The following is a 17,312-nucleotide window of genomic DNA, read 5'->3' on the forward strand; positions in this document are numbered from 1 at the left end:
CACACGTTGTCTCAGGCATATCACCTTCTGGTCTCCCCGCCGGAGGATTTCACCCCTCCCTTCCTTTCCAAATGGGAGCAAGATCTCCAGATTTCCCTCTCGCCGGCGCAGAAGCTCAACATCTGCACCATAGCTCTAAAGACGCCGACCTGTACCAGACTGCAGGAGTCCAACTATAAGTTGCTCACCAGGTGGTACAGGGTCCCTTCCCGTCTGAGCAAAATCTTCCCGGGGACCTCCGATACCTGTTGGCGCTGTCAGGAAGACAGGGGTACTCTGCTTCATGTATTCTGGTCCTGTCCGAAACTGCGAGACTTTTGGACCGTGGTGGGCTCCCTACTACGAGATCTGACCGAACATACTATCCCAGACACGCCGGAATTTTTCCTCCTGCAGCGCACCAGCATCCCTCTGAGGAAATATAAACTTTCTATTGTGCCCCATGTCCTCTGTGCGGCTAAGTCCTGCATCCTGCAGTACTGGAAGACCTCCATCAGGGACTGCATGCGGAGGCTGGTCGAATAGACTAGAGGATTTGACCCTCACGGCGCTCCACCAACGTGAGAAATATGAGAAGGTATGGGGATACTGGAAGGTCTTCGTCCTGTCAGAACGGGGAACATCTCTGTTGGGCTCCTGAATCCGGACGAGAAAGTCATCTGCGGAGGGAGTGGTCCCCGGGAACCAGTGCGGAGCGCCCCCCCCCCACTTCCCCCCCCTTTTTCCCTTTCCTCCCCCCCCCTCCCTCCCTATCCCCTTGCCCCCCCTGTTGATGTGTGTTTGTCCCCCTCTCTGCATGTCCTCCTCTTTCTCTTTCCTGTTCTCCCTTTATCTCTCTATTGCTGTCTTAGCCTTACTTGCTGAACCTTGAACTGGAACTGTGCTGCGCAGACGATGAGTCGTCCGCATTGGTCACTACCACTTCTTTGGTGCTGGCTCACGACAACCTTGAGTACCTCCACATGGGCCTAGTGCCCCGGAAACTTGGTTATTTGTATTTGTAGATGCTTACATGACGAACTTGTTTTCTCCTGTTGATGTTTCAGTATTTGTCCTGACCTTTGCACTAGCAGCACGTACATGCGTGCTTTCTTTCTACTTATGTGTTATTTACCTCGGTAATTTGCATGTTATGGTTACATTACACTGTATTGTATTGTTTATCTGGTTCAACCTTTACAATAAAATCATATATTTGAAAAAAAAAAAAAAACATTTCCCGCACTCTGCACAAGATTAGAGACGCTCGCCTGTATGAACTTTCCGGTGTCTAACAAGTAAACATTTAAATGCGAAACATTTCCCACACTCTGAACATGAATTGGGAAGCTCACCCATGTGTATTCTCTAAAGGCTAAGAAGGTTTCCTTTATTATTAAAACATTTCCCACACCCTGAACATGAATAGGGAGGCTTAACTGTGTGTATTCTCTGATAGTTAAGAAGGTTTCCTTTATGATTAAAACATTTCCCACAATCTAAAAATTAACAGGGAAGCTCACCCCTGTGCATTTTCTGATAGCTAAGAAAGTTTATTTTGTTATTAAAACATTTCCCACACCTGGCACATGAATAGGGACGTTCACCCATGTGTATTCTTTTGATGGGTAAGAAGGTACTCTTTTCGACTAAAACATTTCCCGCACTCTGAACATGAATAGGGACGCTCACCTGTGTGTATTTTCTGATGCCTAAGAAGGTGTTCTTTTTTACTAAAACATTTCCCGCACTCTGAACATGAATAGGGACGCTCACCTGTGTGTGTTCTCTGATGGCTAAGAAGGTTTATTTTCTCAGTAAAACATTTCCCGCACTCTGAACATGTATAGGGAAGGTTACCTGTGTGTATTCTCTGATGGCTAAGAAGGCTTCTTTTGTGTTTAAAACATTTTCCACACTCTGAACATGAATAGGGACGCTCACTTGTGTGTATTCTCTGATGGCTAAGAAGGTTTCCTTTCTCATTAAAACATTTCCCGCACTCTGAACATGAATAGGGAAGGTCACCTGTGTGTATTCTCTGATGGCTAAGAAGGCTTACTTTATGATTAAAACATTTTCCGCACTCTGAACATGAATAGGGACGCTCACCTGTGTGTATTCTCTGATGGCTAAGAAGGCTTTTTTTCTCAGTAAAACATTTCCCGCACTCTGAACATGAATAGGGAAGATCATCTGTGTGTATTCTCTGATGGCTAAGAAGGCTTCTTTTCTGTTTAAAACATTTTCCGCACTCTGAACATGAATAGGGACGCTCACCTGTGTGTATTCTCTGATGGCTAAGAAGGTTTCCTTTCTCATTAAAACATTTTCCGCACTCTGAACATGAATAGGGACGCTCACCTGTGTGTATTTTCTGATGGATAAGAAGGCTTTTTTTCTCAGTAAAACATTTCCCGCACTCTGAACATGAATAGGGAAGGTCACCTGTGTGTATTCTCTGATGGTTAAGAAGGCTTCTTTTGTGTTTAAAACATTTTCCGCACTCTGAACATGAATAGGGACGCTCACCTATGTGTATTCTCTGATGGCTAAGAAGGTTTCCTTTATGATTAAAACATTTCCCGCACTCTGAACATGAATAGGGACGCTCACCTGTGTGTATTCTCTGATGGCTAAGAAGGCTTCTTTTATAATTAAAACTTTTCCCACACTCTGAACATGAATAGGGAAGCTCACCTGTGTGTTTGCTCTGATGGCTAAGGAAGCTTTTTTTGTATTTAAAACATTTCCCGCACTCTGAACATGACAATGAGTTCTCTCCTGTATGGATCCCTTTATGGTATAAAGAAGATTCCCTGAGATGAGATGGTTTCCCGCACCCGTCGGCACTGTCAGATATTAGAGGACTATGTGAAGTATCAGGAGATTCCAATGATCTCCTCCAATGGTGAGGTCTGTCATGTATATTATGAGGAACGGGATTTACTTCTGGAGAAGATGCCATGTCATTATCTTCTGTAGTCACATCTTCCTCCGATGTCCTTCTATTCCCACCACAGAGTCCGTCTGTCAGAAGACAAGAAAAATTACCAAGAGTTTTCCACACTCATATACACTGCTCAACACTTTATAATCAGAGTATAGCATCAAGTCAGGGAAACTCCTGGGATATTCATCTTCTCAGTCAAGTAGCAGAGGGGTTTGTTACCAACAGGTGCACTAGATGGGCAACAATGAGACGACCTCCAAAACAGGAATGGTTTTACAGGTGGAGGCCACTGACATTTTCCCTACTCATCTTTTCTGAGTGTTTTTTTCTTTTAAATCAGAAAAAGTTTTATTATAAAGAAAAAAAAGTCCATTCCATTCGGTACACAATATTTCCGCTTTGTACAGTCATAGACACAGCGATCGTAACCTTCATATATAGTCACTCCTGCATGTTTCTATTCGCCACCTCCACTGACTCCACCCACTCCCCCAACATCTCATTGACTCCACCCACTCCCCCAACATCTCACTGACTCCACCCATTCCCCCAACATCTCCTTGGCCTGCGCCTTATCCTGTTCCCTCCTGTTTATTCATTCCTAGGACTCAGCTTTTTTTTTTTGAAAATTATTTTTATTGATTTTTAATCGCAAAAAAGCAAACAAGGCAACCAAAACAACTCCCCATCCCCCCCAACCTCAGTGCAATGCTCATGTACTACAATACTTATAGGAAAATGCAGAAGGAGAACCTCCCAGGAGAACCTCAACGCGGCAGTGCCTCCCCCACACAGACTCTCACCCAGGTCCATACCCAAACCTCCCCCACCCTCTCACAACTGCTTGTTGTCTGCTAGGCATAGACTTCATTTGTTACTTCCCCAAGTATTAGAGGACCTCAACTCACCCCTCTAAGGTGACCATCACCTTCACCGGTGGGAGACCACAATCACCTTCGAGAAGAGTAGATGGCCTCTCAGTCCAACCCTGCCATATAACGCATCCTCTATTCAGGTATGTGGCTTTCTAAAATGGCAGCATCGTGTTCACTGGTGACTTCCAATACTCCACGATGGCGCTTCGGTCTTCCCTCAATGTAGAAGAATAGCCTTGCACGCGTAGAACAGAGTCACCGACAATAAAATTCTTTGTGCTCCAAGAGGTGCCATCTCCTCCACCAAACCCAGCAAACACACTGCAGCATCAAAGGTACCCTCAATGTGGTCCTAGGACTAATCTTTGAAGTGTTAATTCTGGTAGACCAAGGCCAGGGGTATCCAACCACATGTCCCACAACTTTTCACATTTACCCGGACATCCACGTCTTTTAAAGATGTAGCACCCTCCTAGTCAGGTGTTAGAGATTGAGTATAGTTTTGTCTGCCTATCAGAGGAGCAGCAGGTAAATTCTATATTGCACTCTGCTTATCAGGGAGCAGGATCTGTGAGTTAGGTCTGCTCAGTGTGCCCAGTGTGCGATTCATCTGGTCTAAGGGAGTGTCCCCAGCTGATCCAATAGGGAGGCACATTGGATGCTGGAGGAAACCTGGCCAATGACACACAGGCTTTTGATATAGCCCCCAGAGATTGGCACAGACTGCTTGTCTCGGTGCATTGTGGGACAGGGTATGAAAAGCCAAGGGCACATGAGGTAGAGGTCTTTTGGTGGGAAGCAAAGTCCTGGAAGGAGGGTGACGGCTGCCCCTCCTCTTCTGCAGCAGTGGGTGATGGTCACAGGCAGTTGGCCTGATGAACCAGTGCAAAGGAGCTGAACCCAGAGGTCCAGGAGAGCTGACTGGAGGAGTTGGGGCACTACGAGAATCTGGAAAAACTGTATCGTGAGTACAGAGGATCTTGCCCAGGGTTCTGTCCAGGAAGGGGACCACTCCGGAGTGTGTAGTCAGTGGAAGAGTGTCAGCAAAGTGCATAGAAAGGGGGTACTGGGGGAGTACCCTGAAGAGAAACACAAATAGGAACACTTACCTCAACTTCATTCAAGTGGCAGGATGAAGTAGCGGCCTTGCCGCATTCTCAAGCTAGAAGTCCTCTGAATTATGAATAGTTCAACAGTTGGAGTATCCCACTCATTCCTTCTCCCATCCCAATATAAGATAAAACCACAAAAACAACTACCCCTAGATTGATCATTGACTGAGCCAAGAACATAAAGGGTTAAGATTTCTGCAAGTTCTGCAAGAAGTTGCTACAGGTAACCTAAGGGAATCCTTAAAGTGTGAAAATTCAGCAGTCCTCTAGGGGGCAGTGCTACACCTTATATACCTTTCATTTATTCAATAAGAAGGCTCGGGGGGGGGGGGGGGGGGGGGCATCCCTTGACTCTTTCCAAACACAATCCCACATAGGCACACGCTCATTCATCCGGCTCCTTGCTGGTGAGCGCCTTAGCATTTTTTTTGCTATCTCTTAGTAAATTGAGGCCTCTCTCGGTGGGATTGCCCCCTTCTCTTTCACTCTCTCATATTCTTTGCTTGCCTGACTTTCCTTTCTTCCTCTCTCATACCATCTTTGCCTCCCCTCTTTTTATCTCCATTCTCTTCATACCCCAGCCCCCCCTTTGCCCCCTATTACTTACCCTCCCCCTCCCTCTTCCTAACCTCACTTTCCAACCTTCCCCTCGCCCTTCTTAACACATGGATAACATCAAGATCCTCTCAATCAATGCTAAGGGACTTAACGTCTCAGAAAATAGGCAAATTTTTTTGAACGATTTAAACGATCTAAAATTGATATCACCTTTGTACAGGAGACCCACTTCAGGGATGACAAGCTTCCACTATTTAAGAACTGTTTTTCCCCTTGGCCTACCACTCTACTAACCCGGAGGCTTAATCAGAAAAGCCTCTATAATTTTTTCCAGTACGGTACCATGGACACTGCGCGCATATTCTAAAAGACCCCAATGGCTGATTTCTGTTTCTGAAGGGCGATGTTGGTGACGTCAGAGTGACTTTGACCACCTATTATGCTCCCAACAGCCAGCAGGATGAGTTCATTCCTAGAGGTATGGAGAAGCTCCTGGAGTTCTCTGAGGGTGAACTAATTATTGGGGGAGATTTTAATATCCCTCTGATTCCTTCGGAGGATACATCTCTGGGATCCTCCTCGGTCCCCCCCCTGGTGACCGCAAACGTATTTCAAAGTCCCTCCATAGTGCACACTTGATAGATGTTTGGCGCCTGATGCATCCCAGAGAACGAGACTATTCTTTCTATTCCTCACCAACTATACTCTCATATAGACTACTTCTTGATGCCGCATTGTCAATTACACGCGATCCGTGACTCTTTAATAGGCTCTATTACATGGTCCGACCATGCCCCTGTTATACTTTCTTACGCACTAACAGACTTTTGATGGTCGAGAACCCGGATGTGGAGACTAAATGAAAGCCTACTCCAAGATGAGACTGTTTTGACAGATGTAGAGAATTAGACCATTTCTTTCAGACTAACACCATTGCAGATACTGACCCCGGAATCATTTGGGAGGCACACAAGGCAATGATTCGTGGGGTGCTCATAAAGCATGGCTCCTGGATCAAAAGACAGCATACAGCACAACTAGACTCCTTACTCCAAGCTTTGCTTTGCTTTGCTTGGAGTCCCATCACAAACACGCTCTGTCACTCTTCTCTCCTCAGAGGAAAAACTTATGACTCTACGTAGGAAAATTAATGACCTTTACTTTACAAAGCTAAGGCAGCCATGCAAATTTGTCGTAAAATGTCATACGAGTCGGGAAATAAGTATGGCAGACTATTGGCTAGATCCCTCCGGGAATAAACCTATTATCTCCCGCACAGGTCAAAAAGCCACGTTATCTAGACATATCACACAAGAATTTAAATCCTTCTATGCCTCGCTCTATAACTTACAAACCCCAACCCCCAACAGACTCAAATAGAGGAATACCCTAGAGGATCCCATCACCTTGGCTGAAATAAAACAGGCCTAGTTGGTTAAAAAGTGGGGAAGGCCCCGAGACCGGATGGTTCTACCATCCAATATTATAAAACACTCTTGCCGTCACTTGGACAGTTTATGGCTGACATGTTTAATACATGGGGCTCTGGGACATATATCCCCAAGGAGACTTTACAAGCTCACGTTTCAGTCATCCCTAAAGAGGGAAAAGATCTCACCTCCTGTAGTAGCTACCGATCCATTTCCTTGCTAAATGTCGATCTTCACCAAAATCCTAGCAACTAGGATCCAACAACAGCTGACGCAACTGATCCATTTGGATCAAGTTTGATTTGTGCCTACATGTGAGGCATGGGATAACACAACCATAGTCCTCAACCTCCTACATGTAACCACCAAGACCCTCACACCCTGTGTCCTCCTAAGCACAGACACCGAGAAGGCCTTTGATTGAGTAAATCTGCGTTTTATGTTTGCAGTACTTAACATGTTGGCATCGGCAACACCATGCTAAAAATTTAATCTCACAGATCTATTCTGCCCCTGACGCACAGGTTAAGGCAAACAGTGTCTTATGAGACTACTTCACAATTAGGAATGGGACAAGACAGGGGTTCCCTCTGTCACCCTTACACTTCGTATTATCACTAGAATCCTTTTTATGTAGAATACGCCTCCACCTGGATATCTCAGGCATGACTGTTGGGGTGACCCAGCAGAAAATATCAGCATATTCAGACGACATGTTATTTTCCCTCATAAATCCCATAATTTCTCTACCGAATCTTCTTCACGAGTTTGAGGCATATGGCACTCTGTCCGATCTAAATATCAACTTTACTAAATCTGAAGCTAGGGGAGAAGGCTTATTAAACCCCCTCCTCCACCAACTGCGATTGCATTTTAAGCTAAAATGGACTAACTCAGCGCTGAAATACCTGGGCACTCTCATACCACACAAATTTTACCCATCTTCTTGCTCAACTTTCTCCCCCTCCTAAAGAATGTCCACATTCTATAAGATAAATTGAATTCTGGCCTCCATTCATGGTTTGGAAGATGCAACATTATTAAAATATGCATACTCCCTAAGTTCCTATACCTCTTTCAAGCACTTCCGATATTCATCCCTTCACAATACTTTAAACAAGATGACACTCTACTAGTGGATTTTATCTGGGCACATAAGCGACCTAGGCTATGTAGGAGACTACTCCTTCCTGAACGACTAGGTGGACTGGCAGTGCTGGACTTATGCAAGTACTATCAGGCTACGCAATTGGGGAGACTCAGACTGGTGTCGTCATGGTGAAGCGAAGCTTTGGCCCAGACTAGAACAGGCCCAATGCGACAAACCCCTCCATAGAGCTTCATCGTGCCACCATTCACTACCAGACTCCATAAGACGCCATCCCCTCATAGGTCACACAATAAGAACACCTGCTCTAAATTATTCACACAACTTTCACTTACCCCGACGCACTCACCACTGACACCCATACTGGGGAATCCCCAGTTTACCCCGGGCTACCAAGATAAAACATTCAGGACCTTGATGGAGTCAGGCTATTTCCAAGCCTCCCATTTTTCAACATCATCTAGTTGGCCTGCACTCAAAGACCTCATGGACTCCTCGGGACCTTACTGTCTAGATTTCTAGAGGGCATTGCAACTCCATAATTTCTTAAACTCATTTCCACCTCCCAGTGAACGCAACACACAACTTACACCCTTTGAAGAACATTTCTCTCAAGACAGAATACTGACACAGATATTATCCATGACCTATGCATTACTGATCACACCCCAGGGGACTTACCAACCCCCATTCTTAGCTAAGAGGGAACGAGCTTTAGACTGTAACTTTAATCCAGACCAACAAAATCACATCATTCCGTTTTGTAAGATTCTGGTACCTCTGGTACCCTTATTTCCCATTTCTACCTTAATATTGCGTCCCACCTTGCTAACTAGGTGGAACGCATACACCTTTAAGAACGATGACATCATCGCCGAGCGCCGCTATGAGCGGCTATTTCAATCGCCGGCTTTCTCTCACTCATTGCTCGTTCAAACCGCATGCTTGACCAGTCTTGTCCTATGCTGCCGGAGCTTCTAGCTATTCCTTTGCCTGAACAAAACCGGAACCTTGCTACCGATCCCGTATCTCGCTACCGGATCACTCTCTTACTACTGGACCTTGCTACTACTAACCAACTAGTGATAAGTACCCCACAGGGGATTCCTTCCTAACTAACTTACACTATCTACTTCTGCATACTAAAGGACTGTTACTATCTAAGCACTATTTCTATCATCTGCATAACCTCATAGATTGCTAGCTCTTAAGCCTACCATCATCTATATCATTGCACTAGGTTACTCTCTCTTGTATACTTCATCTGCTGTCCCCTACCACCTGTTACTATACATGATTGCTAAACCTATCTGCATACTATCATCACCTACCACTCTCCTGAATATTACTACTGAGTGCTCACCATTTCTAACGCCTGTCTCTCACCTCTATACTATCATATACATCCTATCACTCCAGGAACATCATATTGAGTGTATGTATATTTGCATAAAGCAGGCTGTGCACGGTGATGAGTCCTGAGAGTTGGATATGTTTGTTCAACACATCTCTACATGACTACTGAGTGTAATAATTCTGCAGCTGCAAATCCATTCACTAACAAAAAACGCAGGAGCGTTACAGATTGAACGAGCCATAAAATATGGATTCAGCAGAATTACCCACTCAAGTAATGCAATTAAAACAACAAGTAGATGCATTGATACTTGCTCTTACAGAGGTAAAAACGAAAATCAGGCTTTGAGACAGCAGGTTGGCCGTCTTGCACAGCTCTCTGCTGCTCAGCCCCGTGAGCCTAAGATAAACCCTCCTCTAGTGTTTACAGGTGATCGGAAAAAATTTAGTGAATTTAAAAACGCATGTCAATTGCTTTTCTTGTTAAAACCTCACACCTACCCTACTGACCAAATTAAAGTCTGTACCACTATTTCCTATCTGACGGGTGATCCCCGGGCCTGGGCAGACTCTCTCTTTGAGAAAGATGATCCACTTCTCAACTCCTATCCTTTATTCCTAGCGCAACTCGCTAGTTTATATGAAGACCCCAATAGGCAGAGTACTGCTGATACCCAATTGAGGGCTTTAAAACAAGGAAGGAGACCTGTTGAAGACTTTGTGGCAGAGTTCAAAAGATGGTCCCTTGATTCAGGGTGGAATGATACATCTCTGAGAACTCAGTTCAGACTCGGCCTATCAGAAGCCGTTAAAGACGAGCTCGCCCGAGCGGATTTACCTGGCACCTTGGATGCCCTGATACAGATCAGTATCAATATTGACAGACGACTGCGAGAAAGAAAGGCTGAGAAGATGGGATTGCCATTGTCCAGTCCTTCTCGGATGTCGGCTGTTGACCCTACTCCTATGGAGGTAGGAATGATACGCCCACCTTTATCCTTTACCGAACGTGCCAGGAGAAGATCCGAACATCTCTGCATGTACTGCGCCTCCCCGGATCATTTGATAAGCGGCTGTCCCCTTGTCCGCAAAAAAGAGGGTGAGTGTTCAAATGTCTTGCTAGGGGAACTAACGACTTCCTTTTCTAATCCTTATCTTTTTATTCATTTGACATTACAGTGGGACCGAACTAGGATCACCACCAAGGCTATGATCGACACAGGATCTTGTGGGAACTATATCGATACTCGTTTTGTTACCTTAAATAAAATACCTATTATTTCAAAACTCAAACCTGTCTCTGTTAGTTTCATTAACGGTATTCCGTTATCCCCTGGTCCAATCACCAATCAGACACAAGCACTCCTTGTCACTGCCAATGAGTCTCATATGGAGACCACCACTTTTGATGTACTACCCTCACCACATTTTCCCATTATTTTGGGACTTCCCTGGTTACACATACATCAACCAATCATTGATTGGAAAACAAGAACTCTAACCTTCTCTTCTTACTATTGCGAAACCACGTGTAATCTCTCATCATATGGAAAGATCCTGTCTGTGGTGACAGATGAGATTATACCACTATGTTACCAGGATTTGTCGGAAGTCTTCCTTGAGAAAAATGCTCAAGTGTTGCCTCCCCATAGGGACTATGATTGTTGTATCGATCTACTCCCTAATAGCAAATTGCCTTTCGGTCATGTTTATCCTCTTTCACAGGATGAACTCTCTCATCTCAAGGAATACTTGGATGAGAATTTGGCGAAAGGGTTCATCAGACCTTCTACTTCCTCTACTGCTGCAGGACTCTTCTTTGTCCGCAATAAGGATTCAAGTCTCAGGCCTATTATTGATTACAGGCAATTAAATACCATTACAATAAAGGATCGTTATCCCTTACCCCTCATTCCTGAACTTATTGAACAGGTGCGCGGGGCTACCTACTTTTCGAAATTGGACCTAAAAGGGGCATACAACCTAATCCGAATCCGTGACGGGGATGAGTGGAAGACAGCATTCAGAACCAGATACGGATTGTTCGAGTACCTTGTGATGCCATTCGGGTTGTGTAATGCTCCCGCAGCTTTTCAACGATTCATAAATGACATCTTTAGAGACTTACTTGATGTTTGTGTTGTAGTTTATCTGGACGATATACTTATTTATTCTCAATCCTTATCTGAACACATAAAACATGTAAGACTCATGTTGTCCAGACTACTTGCACACAATTTATACGTAAAATTAAAAAAATGTTTATTTCATAAAGAAGAAGTACTATTCCTAGGATACATCATATCTAAAAATGGAATCAAAATGGATACAAGCAAGATATCCTGTATTCTAGATTGGCCTGTGCCAACAACTCGTAAAGCATTACAAAGATTCCTCGGATTTTCTAACTTCTATAGGAAGTTCATCAAGAACTTCTCTGCTATTGTGAGACCTCTCACACAACTGACAAGTATAAAAAAAACATTCAAATGGTCAGAAGAAGCAAATGGAGCTTTCCGCTTGTTAAAATCTAGCTTTACTTCTGCTCCCATACTACGCCATCCAGACCCATCCCTCCAATATATCCTGGAGGTAGATGTGTCAAATTTGGCTGTAGGAGCAGTTCTCTCCCAACGACCAACAAATACTTCACCACTTCACCCAGTTGCTTTTTTCTCAAAATCATTAAGCAGCCCCGAGGTGAATTACCCAGTGGGTGAAAAAGAGTTGCTTGCCATAAAACTGGCATTAGAGAATTGGCGACATCTACTTGAGGGTACTCGATTACCAATCCTCATATACACAGATCATAAAAATCTTCAATACCTTCAGACTAACAAGACTCTTTCCCACCGGCAGGTACGATGGTCCTTATTCTTTTTAAGATTCAACTTCTTGGTGACCTACACGCCTGCAGACAAAAATAAAAAGGCGGATGCGCTGTCAAGATTAACCGAAGATAACTAAGCCGAAATACCTTCAATTCCTATAATACCCTATGAAAGTATTGTCGGTGTTGTTCGTTCCCTGAAGGAAGAGATTTTGCACAGCATAGGACTGGATTCACCTCCACCACAACTAAGTGCTGATGCAGAAGGCTTCCTCTATTACAACGACAAACTTTACATACCCCCTACTATGCGTACCAAGATCTTGGAATTGTCGCATGATGTGCCTATGGCAGGACATATGGGTATGACTAAAACATTCAATTTACTTACTAGGCAGTTTTGGTGGCCTGACATGAAGACGACCGTACAAAAATTTGTATCTTCATGTGACATCTGTGCAAGGTCCAAAATTGACACTACAAAACCATCTGGTCTACTATGCAGTCTACCAATACCCCAGGTTCCATGGGAAGTTGTGTCCTTAGACTTTATAGTAGAACTACCACCTTCCAAAGGATTTAACATTATTCTAGTGTCAGTGGACCATCTGACCAAGATGGCACATTTCATTTCTATTCGAAGACTACCTTCATCCAAGCAAACAGCGGAATTACTAGTGAAACATGTCTTTAAGTTACATGGTATTCCAAAGACCCTTCTGTCTGACCGTGGTTCACAGTTCATCTCCAAGTTTTGGCAAGCTCTATGTCAGATACTATGAATAGAGCGAAAACTTACTTCTCCTTACCACCCTCAGACCAACGGACAGACAGAAAGAGTCAACCAGTGCATTGAGCAATATCTACGTTGCTATACCTCATACCTACAGGACGATTGGGTGGACCTCCTCCCGCTGGCGGAATTCGCTTATAACAACGCAACCCACAGTACTACTAAGCAAAGTCCGTTCTACTTGAACTATGGGTTTCATCCCACTCTTCTTCCACCACGCATCCTACCATCAAGTAACCCAGTGGCCTCTGATTATCTTACCCAAATAAAGGACTCTCTGGGTTTACTCAACACCACCATATCACATGCCCATAGTCAACAAAAAAGGTACTACGACCTACGTAGAAAACCCTCTCCTCAATATGCTATTGGGGATCTTGTTTGGCTATCTACAAAAAATTTGAGATTAAAGATCCCTCGTAAAAAACTTGGACCTTTATTTCTGGGACCCTTCCCAATTAAGAAACTCACTGGAAAAGCTGCAGTGCAACTCACCTTACCGGCAGATCTCAAAATACATCCCATCTTTCATGTGTCGCTACTAAAACCACATGTTCCTAACCAAGGAATAAGGCCTACCATCTTGCCTCCACCTCCAGTACAAGTTGAAGGCGGAGAAGAATATGAGATCAAGGAGATTCTGGATTCTCGTATCCACAGAGGAAGACTCCAATATCTCATAAGATGGAAGAACTATGGACCCCAAGACGACACCTGGTTGGATACTGCTGATGTTCACGCACCTAGGCTTATACGAACATTTCACTCAAAATACCCGGAAAAACCAGTGCTATAGGCCTTCCGGAGCCGGCCTTAAGGGGGGGGGGGGGGTACTGTAAGATTCTGGTACCTCTGGTACCCTTATTTCCCATTTCTACCTTAATATTGCGTCCCACCTTGCTAACTAGGTGGAACGCATACACCTTTAAGAACGATGACATCATCGCCGAGCGCCGCTATGAGCTGCTATTTCAATCGCCGGCTTTCTCTCACTCATTTCTTGTTCAAACCGCATGCTTGACCAGTCTTGTCCTATGCTGCCGGAGCTTCTAGCTATTCCTTTGCCTGAACAAAACCGGAACCTCGCTACCGATCCCGTATCTCGCTACCGGATCACTCTCTTACTACTGGACCTTGCTACTACTAACCAACTAGTGATAAGTACCCCACAGGGGATTCCTTCCTAACTAATTTACACTATCTACTTCTGCATACTAAAGGACTGTTACTATCTAAGCACTATTTCTATCAACTGCATAACCTCATAGATTGCTAGCTCTTGAGCCTACCATCATCTATATCATTGCACTAGGTTACTCTCTCTTGTATACTTCATCTGCTGTCCCCTACCACCTGTTACTATACATGATTGCTAAACCTATCTGCATACTACCTATCATCACCTACCACTCTCCTGAATATTACTACTGAGTGCTCACCATTTCTAACGCCTGTCTCTCACCTCTATACTATCATATACATCCTATCACTCCAGGAACATCATATTGAGTGTATGTATATTTGCATAAAGCAGGCTGTGCACGGTGATGAGTCCTGAGAGTTGGATATGTTTGTTCAACACATCTCTACATGACTACTGAGTGTAATAATTCTGCAGCTGCAAATCCATTCACTAACAAAAAACGCAGGAGCGTTACACGTTTACATTTACATCATCCATCTGCACATAAATACAACAAACCAACTTCAAACTCCTAACAAGGTGGTACCGCACGCCGTCAAGGTTGAGCAGGTTCTTCCCCACACTCACTGATCAGTGCTGGAGATGCCAGGAAGGGCCGGGGGACACTCCTACATGATTTTTGGTTGTGTCCTAAACTAGCGGAGTTCTGGAAGACAGTACGTGAAATGTCTCAGAGGTTTATAAACCGACCGCTCCCCAATGACCCTGCTCTCTTCCTTCTCCATGCTTCTAACATCCCGTCCCAGACCTATAACAATTCTGTCATTCGTCACCTTCTAAATGCTTCTAAAATGTGCATCCCTCTTAAATGGAAAAACCCACAGGTCCTGACTGTTGGCATGTGGCCCAAAAAGGTCAAAGAAATAAATAGAATGGAAAGCCTTGTTCTCTCCACACGTCCCCAACACGAACGATATACCAAAACCTGGGGTCAATGGAATATATTTGTCCTCTCTAATGAAGGCTGCTCTTTAATTAAGGGTGGCAATACTAAAGAGACCTCATGTTGAGTTTGGAGCTCTAAAATATTGGTGGAAAGTATTGCTGATGTAGGGCCAGAGCTTTACCAATGCTAACCCTCCTACACCCCCCCCCCTCCACACCTCCTTACCCCTTCCCCCCTCATCCCACCTACTTATCCTCTTCTGCATCTCTCTAGGTTTCTTTTACTTCCCTCTCTCTTTCCACTACTTATTCGCTTTACCACTTCCTTCTTCTTCTATACGTTATGCGAAACTGGAACAGACAACTCCGGGTACTTTCTAGTCCTGCATAACTCCTCCCATTAGAGGAATTGTAGAACACCTCTTATTCTACGACCGATGTAGATCTCCACCTTATGACTGAATTGTCTTCAATGTTATAATACACTGTCTCAGCATATGTTCTATAAGGAATGTTACTGTTTATTATGCCTGGAAGTGGTCTTTCATATAAATAAAATAATTGAAAAAAAAAAAAAGAGATCTGACATGGATCAATGATACAACCTTACCCAACCAAACATCACTAAGTAATAATGCTATTGAAATGATGACAATTTTATTGTTTGGAACATGACGTTATATTGAGGATTGGAGATGGACCTTTCATATGGTGTGCAGTATCTCCTCCTCATTTGTTTGGAACAAGACATTAGACTCAGGCATGGGGCAGAAGACCCAAAACTCATAACCTAGGTGCCTATATCATGCACATTTTTTTGCCAGCCGAATCCCAGAATCTCCATAAATCCAGTCTAGAGACATAAATTGTGTCTGCAGCACAGAGAAGGAAGATTATCCAAGAGAAATACAGGAATACAGTACGGGGAACACAGCTCAGGAAAATGACCAGGGGATTACAGGCTGATATCACCCAGTAACCGCCCTACTCTGGACCAATCAGTGAGCAGTATGGGTGGAGGAATGGATTTAGTGTTAATGACCCACCTGTGCTGATCTCTGTAGGAGTGTCCTCCTCTATAAATGTCCCCGTTATTCCATCCTCCTCCATAGACTGCTGATCATCCCTCACATACGTCTCTCTTCTTCTTCTGCTTTCACCTCAAATTCTATATCGATTGGATCTCCACTCTAAACCAAGAAAATGAGAGAGAATATCATCTGTAAAATATAAGCAATATTATTGTGACATCACATAAAAATACACACATTGTCTCCATGAGTCTGTGTTTTATAATCTCTGTCTCACCAACCTTGTAACAGTGAGGGATGGTGTGATCTTCCTGTGTGGAATCCCGGGAATACAGAGGACGGGGACATCTCTCTGGTGGGTTCCTGGTATTAGGTGGCTCCATCATATCCTTGTGTCCTTCTGAAAACTCCTCCATCACTCCATACTCCTCATCCTCCTCTTTATACTCTTCTTTAACATCAATATTATCATCCCTGAGGATTCCTCTCTGAATATATAATAAAACATTCATTGTAACAAATATACTGTATATAAATCAGAACTACCAATAATTGTTCCTCATCTACCTGATGATGGTGAGGGATGGTGTGACCTTCCTGTGTGGAATCCCAGGAATACAGAGGACGGGGACATCTCTCTGGTGGGTTTCTGTAGCTGGATGACTCCACCAAGGTGTCCTGGTACAGATCTTTGTGTTCTTTTAGAAACTCTGACTCCATCATCCCATCCTCATCATCCTCCTCTTTTATCTCTTCTTTAACCTCAACTTTAGAATCTCTCAGGTTTCCACTCTGAATATATAATAAAAATGACATCAATGGTAACAATGCAGATAATGTACAGATCCTAATGATACTATCAGTGATTGTTCCTCATCTACCTGATGATGGTGGGGGATGGTGTGACCTTCCTGTGTGGAATCCCGGGAATACAGAGGACGGGGACATCTCTCTGGTGGGTTCCCATTACTGGATCCATCTGTAGGAAACACACACACTGACTGAATACATTGTTTCTATGTGTTTATCAGATGATGGGGGATCTAGGTGGAGCCTCCGTATTGCTCTCTCCTTTACAATAAAGTCTCCTCTTACCCGGTGATGTGAGGGGCGGCTGATTCTCCATCATGACGTCCTTGTAGAGGTCCTTGTGTCCTTCTAAATACTCCCACTCCTCCATGGAGAAATAGACAGTGAC

The 17,312-nt window shown here is 44.1% G+C and overlaps 1 protein-coding gene and 1 pseudogene across 2 annotated transcripts in view; both read right to left on the reverse strand.

Moving 5' to 3' along the window:
* Positions 1–17,312, reverse strand: part of LOC309550274 (uncharacterized protein) — a gene marked incomplete at both ends in the record, with an annotated part of 1,476,097 nt that overhangs the window by 927,014 nt on the left and 531,771 nt on the right.
* Positions 1,486–17,312, reverse strand: part of LOC309549925 — a 17,234-nt pseudogene continuing 1,407 nt past the window's right edge. The window contains exon 3 of the transcript in view: positions 1,486–2,775. The product of the transcript in view is annotated as an uncharacterized misc_RNA (transcript). The remainder of the gene's footprint in view (positions 2,776–17,312) is intronic.

This window comes from Pelophylax lessonae (assembly GCF_965119305.1).
Source record: "Pelophylax lessonae genome assembly, chromosome: 3".
Classification (NCBI taxonomy): Eukaryota; Metazoa; Chordata; class Amphibia; order Anura; family Ranidae; genus Pelophylax; species Pelophylax lessonae.